Raw genomic sequence first — 20,055 nt, forward strand, 5'->3', positions numbered from 1 at the left:
CCTGAAGCAATCATGGTTGCATTGTGAGATGTTCAGTGGTTTCGCCCAGCAGTAATCAAAGCGGCACGCCGCTTTGATTACTGCTGCGCTCGCTTGGCGGTAGCCTCTCGAGCTCGCACCTCGGGATCCTGCCGACGAGCACGAGACGCAGCGGCCTTCCGCACCCTGTGCTCCTCGTCGTTCATGGTCCGCCAAGCAGCATGATCCGGCAAGCACACTCCTCCACGTACGGCGACGATCAAGGAGAATGAGAGATAACCGGCGCAGCGGCCAATCTGAGAGCAGCTGCACCTATAACGCCATCTAGCGTGCACTCACCCAACCGCCATATTGCACACATCTCTATGGGACAGCGCCATCTACTATATCGTCACCCAACTGCAGTTTGCATGCATCTTTATGGGACAGCGTCATCTATTGAATGATACGGGAGACGCGACGGCGGGGGAAAGCCGGACGGAGCGACGACCGACCAGGTGATGCTATAAGGAGCTTCGCCCCTATAAAATAGCTCTCTGACGCTCGCCTGTCTGTCGCCCCGCGTTCCCCGCTCGCCCTGTGAGAACTAACGGTCAGGCTAGTGCGATGACACGACGCTCCTCGCATTTCTTTCCGCGTTTTAGGACGCTTTGAAGGAGTGAATATCGAGTATCAGTGTGTGCTATGACTATCGACTATGTGCTTATAGCTCTCCGACGCTCGCCTGGCTGTCGCACCGCGATTCCCGCTCGTGCTTGTGGATGCCATCTTTTCGCGGGATTTACCATATGCGGTGTCCAGGTATATATTCACAACTTCAGCTAGCGAAAGGGTTAAATCATGATCATGGGCGTTAGTCCTCCGTACGGAGATGTGCCATTAGGCGTCAAAGTCAGTGCGTCCAGATCAAGCCGTGCTATATCAGCCAAACAACAATAGACAGTGTACAAACTCTCATATACCAATGCACTATAAACAATCGACTACTTCTATGACGACACGTTTCACTTTCATGTTATGCCGATACCTATGGCGGAGGGATCAGCCATATTTTCTTTTTTTCCGTGCCTGGCGGCACACATGTCACCGCCCCGTTATGAAGCGGACGCTATAGCATCCATCCATCCAAGAGTACTGTGAGAGGTAAGTGTGAAAGATGAAAGGCGCGTTCCTGCAGCCCCCCGTTATGTTTGGCGGTAGCTCACGGGCCTAAACACCCACCAGCCATCGTCGCGAACCGAGAAGTCATGGGTTCGACTACTGTCAACGGAACTCAGGGGCGAAGTACCTCTGCGTTGTGGCTTGTCCGTTGTTCGTTGTCCGTGCTCACGGCACAGCACCGTGTACAATCGAAACATCAAGTCTAACAACCGACTAATATCAATCATAATTGCGACGAAACAATATAAAAACTTAGGGGACGCTTAAGCTCGCCTTTAAGAGTTGAACGCGATAGTGATATCCTGCTCCGTCCTCATCGCGCTCTATTTCGCTTGTCATTATGTGCAGTCGCCCGGTCTTACACACGCACACACGCACACTCACACTCGACATTCTATAGTAAAGGGAAAGGTTTCCGCCCTCTTCAACAGCAATTTTATGACAACAGTGCACCCACTACGTGTGTGTAAGAGAATGCGCGCACTAATGTGTATGCCCTTTGTAATGGGTGGCATGCTTTAAACCAGCAGCAATTACGCGCGTGATACTTCTTCGAAGTTGCGATGCACCCACTGCGTGTTCGTAAGGCAATACACGCAGTAATGTGTGTGCCTCTTGTAATGGGTGGTCGGCTTTAAACCACCAGCTCGTTATGCAGTTCACATGGTGTGAAGCCCGACGGGGAATATACGCTTGTACCCAGTTTTACTGCGCTAATACATCTCTTGCTGTGACACTTGTGCACAGAACGCGTATGTTGGTGAAGGATTAAAGTTAATTTCAGTGAATTTGCAAGCAATGTGCAAGTTGCGAGAAGTATTTGCAAAACTTTGCTACGATGATGAACTACTGAATGTTATGGACGACCTGCGTCATCTGAAACCATTTGAAGCGTGTGTGGCACGTGGCATACTATGCTTAAGCTATAACACTAAGCTTGCAGCTTAGTGGGGATGTATTTTTGTTTGGTTGAATGTTACATCCTGCAATAAATACCAAAAAATGAGTGGTTCTGTGGTAGAACACCTGCTTGCCACGTAGACGGCCTGGGTTCGATTCTCACTGGAATCAAAGAATTTTTATTATTTATTTGTTTGCATCTTTCTCGATTTTTTGGTTACGGACAAGATGATGATTTTTCGCTCCCAACTAACGACGCCGACACAGGAATTTCTGCGAAACGAGCTCTTTAACGCTATCGAATTAAACCACCTACAAGCACAAACTCCTTATACTATTCGGCGACTTCAACGTGCACATTATAGACCTTAGGACCTAGCTTTGTCGTCGATTCTGTTGGTTGTCGTGGTATATACAAAACCGTGGCTAAAGTAGAAACATATGTGTGTATGTGAATAAAAAAAAACGTTTACATTAGACGAACATGAATCATAACTGTGACAGAACAATATAGAACACCTACAAACACCAACCCTTTATACTAGTCGGCACTTCAACGTAGAGAATATGGACCTTAGGACCTAGCTTTGTCGTCCACGCTTTATGTCACATTATGTCACTTAAATTAGATTATATGGGGCAACGCTCGGATAACGTACGGTTACTCACCTATACGATACCCAGAGCTTCGCCCACTCGTCATGATTCACTTCATGTTGATGCGTAGATTTTTCTTAATGGTTTGTTTTCTATGCCATTTGATGGCGTTCATTTTGCTGACGTATTTCCGTGACGGAAATACGTCAGCAAAATGACGCATTTGCGCCATGACTTTCATGAGGTATTTCTGTGACGGATATATGTCATGAAAATTTTGATGGACCCCGGCATAAAACACTTTGGTGTTTAAAAAAAGAAGAAATAACGCACCGTTTCTAGGACCGTCCCATTCGGTGCGTTTCTAAGAGAAGTGTTATTTCGCCAAGATTTAACACACTGTGAGGTGGCGGCTTTAGCCCAAGCCTCGCTCATAGCATCCATTCATATAAAAAAGTCTGAAGCCTTTCGTTCGACGTCTCTCCCTAGCCTAAGTCGCGGCCAGGCTGGCCGCTTCAGCGCAAGGGGGAATTAGTGCATTATTGATACGCTTCACCTTGTCACCTGTCATTTTTTTTTATTTGCGTGAGTTTGCCCTGCGGCATCAATACACGTTACACAAAATGGTGCAGCTGTGTTTCCTCCATGAAGTCCAGGAGGGACCTATGGTTCGGACCGTATATCCATAGCTGCAGATCCGGTGGCCTGGTGTGCTGAAGTCCTGCACGCCGCAGATGGCGTCGACGAGCCGCTTGTAGCCCAGGGCATGTCCATAAGAGGTGGTTCAGGTCTGCGTCCCGCACCGGCGCAGGACAAAATGGGCAGCTTGAAGTTGTGTCGGTGTAGCCCCACTTAGCGCGGATTGAAGGTGTCACAGCCGCACTCACGCGAACTCTTCGGAGCGATACCTCCTCTTGACGAGTAAGTCCACTCGGGAGGTCATGACCACGCGGAGGTATGAGAGCTCGCGTGGTGCGCCGAAGATTTTCCTTGTGAATGTCCACAGTGTCAGAAGGTGGCAGCCGGAGCAGAGGTAAAGGGTACATGATGGTTACAGGATGGCATGCGGCATCTGCCGCGGCATGAGCCATAACACTAGACCGGCGAATCCAACATACTCGAACAGAGCATGGATAAGCTGCAGCACAACGATGAAATTGCACTGCTACACCCACAGAAAGGTCTACGCGACGGAGTGCGCGCACCGCTTGCGTCGAGTCCGTGTAAAGGATCACACTTGATGGGTGTTGCATCTCGACGAGCGGTTGAAGTGCGGCAAGACCATCGCAGAGGCCAACTAACTCGGCTAGTACGGATGTAATGGGGGTGTCTAATGCATAAGAGCAGGTCTGGTTGGCATGTGGGTGAGATGGGCACACTAAGGAAGTGTGCAGTATAGAAGATGTCAACCCGGCGTCCACATATGCTACTAGTTCAAGTGCCTGAGGTGCCAAAGATAAAGGGCCGAGCGGTGTGCACTTTGAAATAGAGTTCACTTCTTGACGTATACATCCAAGTGGCTTGTTGGTGGTCACTTGGCAATGATCCCACGGTGGTACTGACAACGTAGGTTCGTCAACCAAAGGGGCTTTAGGGTTCATGTAATTCGCTAAGGCAGCAGCCACAGGAACATTGCTGTGTTTTATCATCCTTGCCTTGCGTCTTTGGTGAATGAGTTCATCTAGCGTATTGAGCTGTGCTTCTGCCTGGAGTGTCGGAATCGGTGTGAACCTTGGAAGGCCTGTGATCACACGCATGGCTTCACGATTAAGATTTTCCAGTCGCGCCCATTCCGCTTTGGTGAAGTGCTGAAACTGTGCTTGGTACAGTAATCGAGGCTGGAATACGGAACATACCAGTTGCCGTGCGATACGAGTTCGTGCTCCGCCACTGCGCTGAGCGATGCGACGAAAAAGATGAAGCATGCTGGAGGCGGTTCTGCGTGCAGACCGAAGCCAGAGTGTGGCCGATCCAGATGCAGAAAATTCTACCCCAAGGACGCGGATTGTAGACGTCTCCGTGAGAACACGACCATCAAGCGTAAGTCGTACAGGGGTTCGGTCAAGCTTGCGGCGGCCCCACTTATTGGCAATGCTCATGTAAGTAGTCTTTTCTTGTGAGAGTGTTAGTCCCACTGAAGTGCACCAGGCAAATGTTACTTGCACAACTTCCACCACCAGCACCTTCAAGGCAAATATCTACTTGCTCGCTGCTCCTAGCGATGCGCAATCATCGCGGTCCTCGCCCGCTGCGTGGTTCCCAGTGCCGCCCGCCAGAAATGTCGATCTCCTTACGCCTTCCACCCTGACGACTTGGATTTCACAGCGGACATTCTAAGAACTGCCGCACATGTGCATAGTTTTTATTTGTTCTTCCTATCTCTTGCATACATATCTTTGCTATCGCGCACCGCGCTGGGGGGAGGGGGGAGACGGAGGCGTCATGTAGCGCCGATCCAGAGGCGGCTAGCTGGCCGGACAAAAAAAAACACAGCATATCCACGGAGTGAATGATGATGAGTGGGCGAAGCTGCGGAGGTTCATCGGTAAACCGTGAATCTTCCGTGAATTCTGCCCAGTACATCATCACCGACGTGAGATCGGGCGCGTTTATACTAAAGGCTCGATGAGTTATGACGACTTGCAGGTCACCTTAATTTTACATGTACGCTGTGAATTTTCATTGTTTAGAAAACCATTGCTTTAGAAAACATCTGGCGTCTTTCGTTAAGCAGCTGGCGTCTCTTCGTTTTGCTTTAGAAACATCTGGCGTTCTTTCGTTTTGCTTTTACAAAACATCTGGCGTCTTTCGTTGGTTTATTTCATCAATCAACGGCGTTTTGAACAAAATTTTTATTGTTTAATCACGCACAGGAGAAATCTCACCAGGCACTACCTTGGAGGTAAACAGTGGCTGCTAATGGGAATGAGAGACAGAAGAAGTCGGCTTTTAGCTAACACTTACACTTCTACTTCTACTAACGTTTCCTACTGGAACATGCCAATGGCTGCTAATGGGGAATGAGAGACAGAAGAATTCGGCTTTTAGTTAACGCGCACGCTGCGAATTTTTTATTGTTCAACAACGCATAGGAAAAATCTCCCACCGGCACCACCTTGGAGGTCAAAGCGTAAGACTGGTTATGCACTACGACTACTACGACTACGAGGGATGAACGGGTGCCGCCTTAAGGAGCTTCGCCCCTAAAACACGTCGATCCACCTCCCAACGCTTGGCTCAAAGCCATAAAGTACAGCATAGAAGTACTCGCTGACTGCTTCGCATCAAACCGATTCCCACAGCGCGTGGGTTCTGCCGAATTCTTTAGAAGCAAAGCTCCTTAGGGTGTGGGTCTGTCCCTCCTCTGTAGTATGTAGGAGTAGTAGGTAGCCACCTCTATTTCTTGGAGTGTTCTGGCGCTGTCGTAGCCACCTCTAGTTCTCTGAAAGATCCCTAGATGGCGCGGAGGCGCTCGCTGCGTTGCAGATGCGTGCTCTAGTCCCCCCCCCCCCCCAACTCTCACGCCTCGCGAGGCCGACGCAGGCAGTGTCTGCTAGCGAGTTTCTTGATTGAAAAACCGACTGCTCGCGCTACAAAACTGTTCAATGACCATCCCGTATATATAGGCGCTGGATTTTGACCTCCAAGGTAGTGCCTGTGCGAGATTTCTCCTGTGCGTGATTAAACAATAAAAATCTACAGCGTACATGTAAAACTAAAGTCACCTGCAAGTCGCCATGACTCTCATCGACCCTTTAGTATAAACGCGCCCGATCTCACGTCGTTGATGTACTGGGCAGATTTCACGGAAGATTCACATATGGCACATGTCATTGATGGAAGGCATTCGTTCGATTTAGTGCGGCGACGTACGCTAAGGGGACCGTGGTAATGAAGGGACCACGTAAACCAACAGCACAATAAAAGTTTCATATTTATTATGTACGCGGTGTTTCTCAGGTGTTTACTTGATCATATACAGGGCGAATTACTCGGAGTATTCACGGTTTACCGATTATTCTCTCCGGAGCTTCGCCGCACTCATCATCATTCACCCCGTGGATATGCTGTGAATATTTTTTTTTTCGTTCCCTTGGCGTGCGCACCATTCTTATTCGGTTGCAACACTTGCCGCCCCTCCATTGTTGTCTATTCATGTAGCTGGTGAAGAAAATGTTGTGCACGAAATCATGGTACATAGTTTCATGTTGCTAACGTAGACGGGAAATATACGCGATTTACGCGCTTGTCCCTAAGGTCATCGATAGTGCTAAAGCGAAATGTCACTGGCCTTAACTATTTCTCCACACATGGCCTCCGTGATTACTGACGCAGCGTACTATAGCACTCCTCGCGCTAATTGCGGAGACCACGCTCCTTAGGGTAAGCTACCGAGAACCGCGGTAACAACTGCTCACAGTGATGTGGTACACGCTCGCCCAGAAAAAAAAAAATATGCCATCTCCCACTCAAGGGAACCATGAGGGGATGCGAAGCAGCATTGGGGGCGCACACCAAGTTTCCGTTTCGTTCACTAGGCGTTTCCGTTAGTGTGTGGGGTTTGTACTTAATGTTTGTGTTATCAGTACGTTGTGTTTGTGCGTTGCTTTCCGTTAGCGCCGAGTGAAGGAGTGGCGCCGATGTTGACCTTACAAGTCATGTGAACGGGAGCGAAGCGAGAATAACGGAAGCCGACCAAGCGCACGCGCTCGGTCGGCTTCCGTCCGAGCGCGTGCTATATACACATGAAATGGGAGAGGGAGAGGAGAGAGTGGGTTACAGGCTGTATGTGGCTGCCGCGCGGCTGCATCACGTGGGAGGAGAGGCTGCGCCGCGACTGCAGCATGGGGGAAAGCGACCGAACACCTGCGTAAAGGAGGAGAGTGGGAGAGAGAGTAGGCGCATGCGCAGTGGAGCAGGGACGCCACCACCGCCGCCGCACAAGCCCCGAGCAAGAGCTTCTTCGCATCTAAAAATGTCTCAGATGGACGCGGCTCCTACAGTGCGAATTAAGCGGCTTGACTGTGTGCGATTGCCGAGTGTGCTCATCGGTGTGCTTGCTGAAGGAGCGTCCGTGTTCGCTTCTGCCTCCTCGGCGTCCACATCCGATAAATTCAATTGAATTATTTTTCATTGATTCAGTATTTTTGTGCAAACAACCTTTGGGCCAGTAGCCAAAGGCTAGTGTAGGCCCATAGTCAAAATACATGTAGCAGCAGCTACAACGTCATATGAATATGTAGTTATCAGTAATACAACATTATGTGGTTAGGCGAGATGCATACACTGAAGGGCAAATAAAAGGAAGCAGTATAATGTATACATATGGATCACTGGGAGAATACATAGTTGCAAGAATACATAGCCACATAACTCAACCGAAACTCAACCGCTGAATAGCTCTGAAAATAAATAATCTGGCACACTATGAAAGACGTGAGCAGTAAACTAAGGAAACTCACGATAATTTTTATAAATATAGTTTTCTCATGGCAGGCACGAAATGGTTAGGCATTTATACCTCAGGGGGTACTGCGTTCCAGATTTTGGAGCAATGAAACTCCAGCAGTCGTTGGCCGAACGTGTTACGAGTAACCTGTAGGCTGAAATTGATATTTGTTGCGCTTCTTGGATTGCGATTAGGTGCAATGAACAAGATGGTGAGAACGAGTGATTCCCGGGTAAAATATTGTTAATCAAAATGGCTAGTTTCATTTAGCATGCCTAGAGAATGGTAATATACCGAGTCGATTGAAAAGCAAGTTATCATCATGCGGGCTTTTGTATGTCATAATGCGCAAGGCCCTTTTCTGTAATCGAATGATATGACCCAAGTGTGCTTCATATGTCCCAGACCATGATTCAGAACAGCACATGATGTGACAGTGAAATATAAAAAATTAAAAAGAATTAAAAATGTTAAGATTAAGACATTCTCTGCATTTTATTAGCGAAAAGCAAGCGGAAGGTAATTTCGAGCATATACTACATATATATGGTCTCCAGTTCAAGTTGCAGTCCAATAGTGCCCCGAAATATTTTATGTTGTCTTGTTGTTCTATTGTTCCACCTACGAGGTGAATTTGCAAGCCAACTGCGTCACATTTGGCACAACGGGAGTGGAATACTACGCAGTTTTCCTTGTCTCTGTTTAGTGTTAATTTATCACATGGGTCATTCCATGCGAAATCATCCAGCGTTTTCCGACCATAACAAATATGGCTGAAAAAATTTCCACGCTTTTCTTGAAGTTTGAAACTCGTTCTGCTCGTTTATTTCTGATGCCAAGCATTTTCCCGCCTATTTGTGAGAGTCTGTAGTTTTGCGCCGACTGAGCTAATGGGCATCAAACAACAATTTTTTTCAAAGAAACTTTATGGGATGCACTCGATAAAATGGTATTTCCGGCAAGCTAATGGAGTGATGTAACTGCAAAAATAATGACTTATTTATGTATATCAATTCTTCGAGAGCTTTTCGCACAAGCAAAATTGAATAAAGTTGCAAAGTCTGATATTTTTTCCAGGAACAAGGCAAACTCAAAGGGTAGAAATGAAATATATACTGGTGGCCTCTTCGACATACTACAAAAGAAAAATAATTTGGTCGCTGAAGGTGCAGCAGATCGTCTCACAAAAAATTGCGAATATCACTTTTTTTGAGAAAAGCTCTGTATTCCGCGTCAAAAACCTTGCCTTGGTGTTCGGACTAAAAATATGCACAATACTTTATTTGAAAGCTCATTGTATTAGCTGAACATAGGGAAAGTTACAAAAGGGTATTGGTTTCTTAACTTGAGAAATATTTTTTTGAAATTTTGTGTCTCCACCACCTTTTCACTGACGTAACTCAAGCGGCATGAAGCATTCGCAACGGCAATCTTCAGCCCATGCCCACTGACCTGGGACGCAGACGTCAAACATGGTGCTGTCTAAAGCAACCCCATTTCCTTTTCACATGAAAAGCCGGGGTTGTTACGTACTTTGTGAGACAACAGGAAGTTGGCGAATGTTTCTGACATTCGCCAACTATGTGACATTCGCCAAGCATATGTGAAAGGGCGCTCATGGCCATCAGGGCAGGCATCAGCAGAACAACTCCAAGTCCAAGGTTACTGAGTAAGTAGGGAGAATTACGTGCGCGTCCTGTTGCGTAACGCAGGCCTTACTAAAATTTCGGCAGGAGGGCCTGCCTTCGTCAGAGTGAAGGCAAGTTCACTCTGACGAAGGTAGGCCCTCCTGCCGAAACGTTCGCAAAACATGTCATCATCGTTAACAAGCCCACGTCGACACCCTTCTTAAGTAAAACTTGTGTTTCGCACGTTTGTTCTTTGGGTATGGTGGTCGATGGACGCGAAAATGTGAGGCCCGTGTACCTATATTCCGGAGCCCTCCACTACGGCGTCCCTGATAATCATATCCTGGTTTTGGGACGTTAAGCCCTAGATATTAAGATGGTCGATGGGTCAGGTACCATGGATGATTGAAGAGAAGGATGCACGTCCGAAATGTGGTTTTATTAAAGGGCCAGCACAAACAAAGATATTTCTCCTACCAGCCGCAACGTTATTAAAACCACATTTGTACGTGCATCGTTCTTTCAATCAAATATATATATATATATATATATATATATATATATATATATATATATATATATATATATATATATATATATATATGTATTGGTGGGAAGCGTTCATATTGTTGGGTGTTTACGGTGTACCAAATACCTGGCGAGATAGTGCGACCGGTTGTGAGACGCGGGGCGCTATTGTAGGGTTCTGTCAAATTCCGCCACATCGACACATTTCATAACGGCGGCAATTTAGCCAATCAGAGAGCCCGTCGAAGCTCTGTTGGCTAATCAGAATTGGAAAGATGGCGAATCGCACAGCATCGCGGAACGTGACATTGTGTAGAGCAGCGTTTCTGGTAGAACCCGGCGAGAATTGGTGAGATTTGCCGAGGTTTCAACAGATGCTGCGATAAGTTCCCCAAGAGTGTACACATTGCTAAGCCACTCGCGTATAATAAACGTTGAGAGATCGCGAAGGCTGACATTGAGGCTACGGTAATTTTTGTATCGCTTACCTGAGTGTGATCACAAGCCGGTGCAAAGGCCATATGAAATCTGAAAGAAAAATACATAATAATTATATAAAGGAGTTCCCATTTTCTGACACGACATATCCATATTCGTAAGTAGAGATGGTGATTATTGCTTCACTATACGAGATAGGAGCTAGAGAGTGGGGGTATTTCTACAGGCATCTTGGTAAAATGCCGTTTCCTGATATGCGGCAAAGAATCGCTACATTTTTCTTCAGGTGTTCTATTTGATAAGCAATGAAGTTTGGTAACATATATCTCTTGATGAACCAAGTTTGTCTTCAATTTGCAACAAGCATTAATTTCCTTTTGAAATGGTTTAGGTCAATCACGCTATGCCAGATTAAACTTTATTGCATTTACGTAAACATCTTGATGCGGTTTAATTTAAGAACGCGAGTTTACTACGTGCTCGAGCTTTTAAAACAATATTTGTGCGAGTATGCTTTAATTCTTCCTGTTTAGCTTATGTTAATAGGAAGCGATGTTCAGAAGTTGTATATTATTACTTGTCCCGATCGCTCGTAACCGATATAATGGGAATTCACTTGAGTTAGGTAATCTTTCAGGAGTGATCTACGTAATATATCAATAAAAGAGTTTGTCATAGCCACCTATATCAAATTTATGCATGTGAAAGTTGAAGGAAATATTGTGATGCGAAGCACTCCGGAAGGTGTTGTGGCACAAGAAAGCGACGCATGCCCTGCCTGAGACACGAAAGCAAAAGCCTTTTCTGAATAAAGTACACACTTCGCCAGAAATTCTTTAGAAGGGCGCAGTCAGCGCATCCGCACGCAGTCTTCATCACAGATCAACTATTGTCGTCCTTTTTGTCTCGATGACAAGCTCATAAAATTAGCAAATGACTGTTAGCAAATGTCCATACTTCGTTCTCTCGACTGATTAATTCTAGTATAACTAGTAAAAAGGGGTCTGGTAGGGTAAACGGGTCATCTGGGTTTCAGCTTTATGGCTTAGGAGCTCTTCTATATTTTATTTGAAATTTTGCCTTCTCCATAAAAAAGTGTTGGCCTTCAGTTAGTGCGATTTTACCTTGTACCTTTTGTTACTATTTTGTATTTAGGTACGAAATTTTGTACAGGGGGCCAAAATAAATGTATCTTTTCTTGGAATCGAAAAACAGCATGGCCGTGTAATCTGGTACGCTAATTCCACATGGCATTGTGAAGTGCCGTAAGAGAGACATTCCAATTATTCATTATTTTCCTAATTATACCTCGTACTGTTTTTCGAAGTTCTTGGTCCCGACTATTTGGAAGGTATTTTAGTATAATCTGAGAAAATATCAGCAGAATCGGTCGTATATTTTTTAAAAAAAGCACATCAATTTCAAAAAATTTCAGGAAAGCGATCCTGAAAAAACGCGTCTTTATGTTTAAAAACACGCGCCAAAAGTGTTCACAACATAAACCAATGACTGCAATACAAAAATATTACTGCTGGAAGAATTTGCTCTCTAAACATATGAAAACGATAGGAAATGAATAATAAACCGATATAGCCATATTTATTATAAAAAATACATACATGCAGAAACGATAATGAAAAACACCTGTAGACAAGCCCTTGCGTCGATCTGAAGGAGCTGTATTTGGCGCCATTTCTAGATGGCTTCCAGGGCTCCTACGCGCTCGGCAATGCACGGGTTTGCTTCCCAGAGTATGTATTATTTTTAGTATTGATATAAAAATATTGGGTTTCCGGGCCGTTCTGCCCTACATAGCCCATTGGAAGGGTACATAACCTTAGTTCTGCAGCACATAAGGGATCGCGGCGCGGTGTCATTTAGAAGGGACAGAGGGTAGTGAAAGAGACAGTGAAAAGGAGAGCGCACGTTCTGAAGAAATCAATGAACACTCACCGAGCACCAGGTCGGTGATACTTCTCTCACCATAAGCAAAAAAAGGCACAGTTTTGCCACAAGGGCGAAGCAATGAATGCGATTGCAAGAAAATGGAATGTCACACGCAGAACGACAAGAAGCTCCAAATTCGCTGCGCGGCGCTTGGACATTAAGGTCTGTCATAAATTAAAATTAGAGTCTGATGACCAGTAGAAGTTAGTATAAACATCAGTTAATACAACGGATTCTGCAAACTGCTATGAAATTGATGGTAGCGGTTCAAATTAAGAGTCATATTTTAAGATGAATGCCATGGATTCCTGAACGAACGAGAAAAGTGACAGTCGGTATCGGCAGCGTCGTCGACACGCGCGATGCCAAAATTGATGTGATCAAAAATTACTGCTTGATGACGCCATCGTGCGACGCCACCATGACCTAACTGATAATCAATTATCGCGACGTCAATATGGCGTCGCCTTGACGTCGCTATGACGTCACATAAGATGCTGTCTCGTGTTGGCGAAATCCCACGAAATGATCACATGGCTAGACGTGTACCGATCCCAGAGGCAGTGGAATACCAGGTGAGGTACCGCACGCTTGCAATGTTGCCGATCCTAATGGCAGTGCAAGATAATGTTAGGAGCAGAAAACTTACAGGGTGTAGGAGGCGCGAATGAATACATCGAATGAGAAAAAAAAAGAAGATAGCTCTCACTTAATCTGAAGTTTACTACCACAGTCAGTTAGAGTGCCACTACCAGATTAATAAGTGTTACATAAGGGTCGCTTTACTTTTTTTTTTTCCTGCAGACCGACTTTCCCGTCCGCTATTGTTGTATTTGTTTCAGCTGGTGCCATCTTTATTTTGCCTGGCCTGCTTCGAGCTTTCGGGGGAAAGAAATTTCTACTTCAAGTGCCGTACGCTACACTTTTTCAGTCAGGAGTGCACAGCCCTTCATTTGTTATGCATTTACGCAAAGCAAAATATAGCCAGACGACGCCACTGCCTGTATTTGTCTGTGTGTGTGTCTGTATGTGTTCAATGGTCGATGTGCGCGTTATTGGAATTGGTCGGTCGGTCGGTTGGTCGGTCGGTTAGTTGGTTGGCAAACCAACGGTTGGTTAGTTGGCAAAAGTTTACGATTCTTTAGCGCTCGTCCGTTTGAGGTATATGAGGTTTAACGTCCCAAAGAGAATCAGGCAATGAGGCACGCCGTAGAGGAGGGCTCCGGATAATTACCTCCACCTAGGGTTCTTTAACTTGCACTGACATAGCACGGTCCACGGGCCTCTAGCATTTAGCCTTCACCAATACATGACCACTGCGGCCGAGACTGAAGCCGCGACGTTTGGGTCAGCCGCCAAACACCGTAACCCCGGATGCACCGTGGTCGCTACTCGTCAATTTGAAAGAACAGGCATGTTGCAAATCTAAATATGAGTGCGTATGGCACAGCGACAGCTGAACGGTGGTGCGCAACCTGAAATTATTGCTCCCGCGTTGATTAGAGTCGTTCTCCTTGCTGACATAGCAGTGTCATGTGTACTTTCATTGGTTGAAACATGCGGCCATGCGATCAAAATCCGGCCGTGTTTCCATGGTGTCGATATGCGACTGTGCCCATGCGCCCTGCATCCCGCGTGCGTTGAAGCGACCCTGCAACACTTTTTGAGCATGGTCGGAAAACGCTGCCGATCGGCATTCGAAGCTCCTGAGAACACGTGAGCCAAACATTATAGCTCAGCACCCAGCCTGAAATCCACAATTAATTTTCAAAGCCAGCTAGAAATTCTTTTTGAAAGCTGCGAGACCACGTGACAGTAGAGAATGCGTTGAAGCACCATGAGTTCGAAAAACAACTTCACTGTCTGCAGTCACGCACGCCGGGCAAACCAGCGGAGAAGCGTCTACAGCAGAAACACAAGTGCAGCTTCGCCGGTAATCTATCCTCATGTGAATGTGGCGGCCGCAGGAACTTTTTTATATGGGCGTCAAAACATGGAAGGTATTTGGCTTCCCTTATTTACAGAAACCCAATCTCAAATGCATAAAAAAACTAGTGCAGCTTCGCACTGGTGAAATCATGCCTGAGAAGCAGCGGAGCTGGGCGGACTTCCGTAGCAAATCAACCAAGCCTCGCCAAGAGATAGCTAGGTAAGCCTAGATATAGCCACATGAGCATGGAGAAGGCCAGTTAAGCCCAAGAATACAAGTCTAGCCTGTCTCTCTCTTTATTTGTTTCTCTCTATTTCTCTTTCTTTCTGCATCTTTTTTTCTATTTCTCGATTTCTTTCGCTCTTTCTTTCTCGCTCTCTCTTTGTCTTGCTTTCTGTCTTTTTCTCTCTTCTTTTCGCTATCTCACACATAGCAGCGCAATCATATGGTTCCTATAAATGCTTGTTCTGCTACCGTGCCTCGACAGCAGAGTGGTTGCGACGCTCGCCTTCGGGACGTGGGTATCCGGTTGCGAATCGCGCCTTGCGAAGAAGTTTCATTTCATTTTATTTATTAAGACGAATGGCTTATACGCCTCGTTTAACAGGAAATTTGACCGTCGGCGGCGGCGTGCGGGGACGACTGGTGCAAAAAATTATCATCACGTGAGGACGTCACAATGACGTCACAAATTCTGGCGTGACGTCATGTGACGTAACGCAACATAATGCCGTTGTAGCGCTCTCGCGGAGGGAGTGTGACCTCAAATAAAGACGGCGCTCTGCAGTGGCACGTGAAGCCACGGCTCGTGTTCCCTGCTGGCGTTGACTCTGGTTCAGCCGTCTAGTTCCTTCGCTCCTGTGGCACAAGCCTACACCGTCATCACATGACGTCGCAGCTTTGTCTAATTTAGGCTGATCACGGAGGCATTGCAAAACCAGGTGAGTGCAAAACCCTCCCTGAATTTTTCTCGTTTCCATAATGCGCATTGTAGTCAATTACTCATTAGAAGCTCAGACGTATCTTGCATACTTAATTTATTAGGTTAATGCTGCCGCATACAGGCCGAGCGAAATAACAACGCTGGTCACACAAACTTGCTACAATAAGCCATTTTTTTTTGCAACTGCATCGATGTTCACATAAAATTAAGGACACGTAAGTAGCGTGTTAGCATGTATACATGCACGCATAAGAATTTATATGTGAAGAGGGTATGTGCTACGCATAGCCATAAGCTGTCCGGCGCTGGATGATAAAAACATCGAACTGCACGAAATCTTGGCTGGGATAATGAAGGCATACCGCTAAAGTCCCTGCACTTCTGCAGCTCAAGATGTCCACCACTTCGTTCAAGGTATTTGACAAACTGTCTCTAATTGGTATGAACATAACCGCGCGCCTTTCACGACCATCAGTGCGGTTTTTCTGGTTCGCACTGCTACCAGAAATGCATAACTTCGCCATATTCGAGGGTTCGGGCTATACACGTTTCTGACAGCCTAAAATTAATTGAGAAACAGTTTTTTATGGGTGCTGATGCGTAGCCTTACAAATGAAATCGGGGAAAAAAGGCGTAGATGGCGTTTCATTAGCGCTGCCGGCAGTGCGCTGTCGTCGTTACGACGGTGGCGACACCTAATAGCTGGACGCGAGGCTTGCAATATGCCACTCGCTTGCTCCAGTTCGCTGCGCTCGCTCCCCGCACTGTATTCGCTTTCCCTCGAACTTGCTGTACCCGGTAGTGGGGCTTGTCCAGTTTCACGCTATGACGTTAAGGCCTCCAAAGCCTGGGTTGATATGGACCGCGAGTCACATGTAGCGCACACCAAGCTACGTCATGCGGGTATCTGCGACACAAGACTAGTGGACAGCGTTTCGTGACGTACGTGGCAAGGAATCCATGTTATTCATGTCACGATTCACCAATCCTTTTCGTCGGGCACCCATGTCCTCCTATGCCAATTCTGGTATCCACCAGATCAAGGAGACGACCCCAAGAGTAACAAGATAGATAGCAAGCAAGTTAGACAGGTGGATTTAAAATGGCCGAGTGCATTTGGTTAGTTAAGCAATGTTCCGGTAAAAAAAAGCACACAAGATTCCTTGAACGGCACAGCGGCGAGAGGACAGCTTCCCCATGCGACCTCAAAACCTGAGGTGTGTCGCAGGAGTACGCGGCGGTCCGCGATGATTCCTCAGGTTAAAATGGTGAACTGTTATGAGGGGCAAGTTCCGCCTAATGCTGGCTGTTGTTGACTACCCCTGGCTAGTGTTGTTAAGTCATGGCTAGTGTTGGTTAATGCTGAATAGTAATTGCTGAGGTTCGCAATTAAGTGGTGGCTAGTGCTGAATAGATCTGGTTCACTTACGGCTAGTGTTGGCTAGTGCTTGTATATTTTGGCTATTGGTTACTGACTATATTGACTACACCCCACCCCCACTCCAAGAAAGGCCAGGCATTAGATAGCAGCGCAAGAACAGTGATAGCTAATGTTGTTCATGACAGTCAGACTGTCGGATAGTGCTTAGTAGTGTTGGCTAACAGTTACTTAGCAGTGCACGCCTAAGCGTTCGCTAATTGTCACGGTAGTCTAGCGCTGCCTAACGTTCCCTACAGTTTCGTAGAGTCTGCAGTGCACTATTATAACACTGTTACAAATTATAACATATGAACCGCTATGATACTGCCGCGGATAGTAGGGCGTTGTTCGACGTAGCAGGAGTGCGCCGCCGAACGCTGCTACTGATATGTACCCCCGCCTCCAAAAGTGTGCGGAACGCGGAATTTCTGTAAAAAATATATTCCCGCTCCTCTGAGCATATAGGCCCCAAATAAATGTTTAAGCCTGTATAGTTCTTGCTACCTATACAGCTATCCGCTAGATTAGAAGCGCAGTGCACTAACAAAGCAGAAATTTGCATTTTCCGTGTAGGCCACGTTCCGAAAACTTTTGTGGGCGGGTGTACGTCAGCGCGCCGTAGCGTGCATCTCCTCAATGAAACTCGCACCTCGAACACGAGGGCCGACGTTATTTTGGCACAAACAACTCGTCTCGAAACTCTAAGCTCACAGAAGTCGAATAATGAGCCATAGCCATCTCCTTTCTGACTGCTTTGCACAGCATCAATTCTCGCAGTGCGTAGGATGTGCCGTAGTTTTATCGTTCAGTTATAAAAGGAAGCTTCAGGGCGTGCTGCTCATTCATTGATAAAGTCAAGCTAAGTGACTATACACCCACCAAGATAACAGAAAACAGGACGCTACGTGCAACGTCCTATCTTCTCTTTTATCTGCCAGCGTAGTGTTTACTTAGCGCAGCTTACCGATGAACGGGCACCAACTAGTACATCTCGTAGCTCTATTCTACCCTAGTGATATCAGTTTCAAGCGCTATGAAGGTATCTGAAAGCTTTGCGCAAGACATATGCAATCTATCAATGGTTTTTGATCACGGAAAAACATCGTCCCGCATTTTACAACAGTGGACGCAAAGTATCGTCCTCTAGCCACTATGCATCACCCGACGTACCATATGCAGGAAAAATATGATTTGCAACGAAGTTCGGAAAGCCGATTGAATTGCCTCAATACGCTCTATGCTCCGTTCGCAAATGCGATTCATTGCCTTTCGCAGGTGCTTTCCATACAGGCGCTAAAGTTGCAGTGATAGACACGGCATAGAAACGCTTTAACGGTGAAGAGCTCGTTTCACTGAAATTCCGGTGTTTGTTTAGGTGTCGGCGTCGTTGGTTGTGTGCGAAAAATCTGCGTCGTCCACGAGAGAAATTTCGACAAAAATCCAAACAAATATATAATAAAAATGTTACGTTTGAATGGGATTAAAACGCAGGCCTTCTGCGTGGCAGGAAGGTGTTCTGCCAGAGAGCTCCGCCACTGCTTGAAACTGATATTGAAAAAAAACCCTATACGAATGTCACGTAGAGCAACCAGTCTCGTTAACCATGTAATACTGCGTGGCAGAAGTGTATAATGGCTCCGGGCATGAAAACATGTGAACTGCCTAACGAGTGGATGCTTTAATTGCCACCCATTGCACAGCACTCCGGCATAATTATTTATCATCATCATCATCAAAAGCATCAACGAAGCGTGCAGGGGCGCGTGTTGCCTTACGGACGCGTTCTGCGCACTTCGCCAGTTCGCAAATATGGCGTAGTGGGCACTTCCCAACAGTACTTGAAGTAGGCGTTCTAGGATAGCTTGAAACGGCCAATTACGACGACAGATGTAATTACTACAGACGTTCCTTTCCTTGCGGCATGGTTCAGGTGCCCACCAAGAAGCGAAGCCAGGCTAGCGAGTGAGAAGGTGAATGTGGCCGGATTACGTTATCGCGTCTACTCTTGAAGGCGAAGCTCGAGCGTCCTCCAAGATTTTAAGCTGAAATTCGCAGCTTCAAATGTTCACCTCGCGAGATTCACGTGTTTCTCTTATGAATACTTCGTAAGACAAAAAAAGTGTCAATGGCGGAAATATTTCAATAACAGCCCTTTCTGTTTCCGACCCGAACGTCGTCGCATTTTTCAAATGACTGCGCGACTCTGCGCTGAAAACAATTAAGTCTACAGCCCTTATGAACGCTCACACGAGAGTCAATATTCTAAATATGGCATAATAAGAGTTGCCGTTTTAAGTAGAGGTAGGTGTCTTATGGTACTCTACTTACTCATAGGCGAGTAGCATAGCGACAGCGAGAAAGGTGAAGGTGAGAATCTTGGATGAAAACATGTCAAAGTAATATTGCGTAAGCTGCTCTTCTCGAGAACAAGAATTTCAAAACCAGCCGGCGTTTATATACACGAGCTGGGACGCCCGACCATTGTGTAGGAGTTCATGCAATGGAGTTTTCAGCTGCTATTAGAACAACATATGGACATGCCATTGTTCGCCTTCTCAGAGAGCAATAGTGTGACCTTATAATCATTGCTTCGGAAAAATACAAGTGCCATTTTAGCGGAACAACACATTCGTAGCTTGCCTAACTTGGCGCTACCACTATTGAAATTTAATGGCACGCGCCCTACTTGTGGAAGAGGAGGTCGCGAGTACATTAACCTAATATACGTTGTTCTCTGGTTGCGAAACATCTTGGAGGCATTACCGGAGGCATTCGGAATGCCGGAAACCGGAAACATCACCGGAGGCATTACCGAGGATTTACAACGTATATATCTTCATCACTCGCTGTCGGGCCTCCTCGATAAAAGATTGCAACATGTTACACTTTCTGTAACATTTAAAGACGAAAACCAGTTCACACTTCGTAATGCAATAAGTTATACAATCGGGGACCAGACTTCCTGCAACACCGAAAGAGAAATCAGTGTCAGAAATGAGCGATAAATTACTTTGATGTTATCTGTAAATTGCAGTGGTCGTCTCTCTTTCCCTAAAGCTTTCTGCATCTCACGTCGTGCTGTAGTGCCTTGGAGATTGGCCCAGTTTTGACCAATCGACGATGACAAATGATGAC

The 20,055-nt window shown here is 46.3% G+C and overlaps 1 long non-coding RNA gene across 1 annotated transcript in view; it reads right to left on the reverse strand.

Moving 5' to 3' along the window:
• LOC125758124 (uncharacterized) overlaps positions 1 to 19,348 on the reverse strand; it is a 65,378-nt gene extending 46,030 nt beyond the window's left edge. The window contains exons 1-2 of the long non-coding RNA XR_007415882.1: positions 19,249 to 19,348; positions 10,731 to 10,770 (exon numbers count right to left, since the gene is read on the reverse strand). This is a non-coding gene — a long non-coding RNA (uncharacterized LOC125758124). The remainder of the gene's footprint in view (positions 1 to 10,730; positions 10,771 to 19,248) is intronic.
• Between the last annotated feature and the right edge of the window lie 707 nt (positions 19,349 to 20,055).

This window comes from Rhipicephalus sanguineus, chromosome 4 (assembly GCF_013339695.2).
Source record: "Rhipicephalus sanguineus isolate Rsan-2018 chromosome 4, BIME_Rsan_1.4, whole genome shotgun sequence".
NCBI classification, from domain to species: Eukaryota; Metazoa; Arthropoda; class Arachnida; order Ixodida; family Ixodidae; genus Rhipicephalus; species Rhipicephalus sanguineus.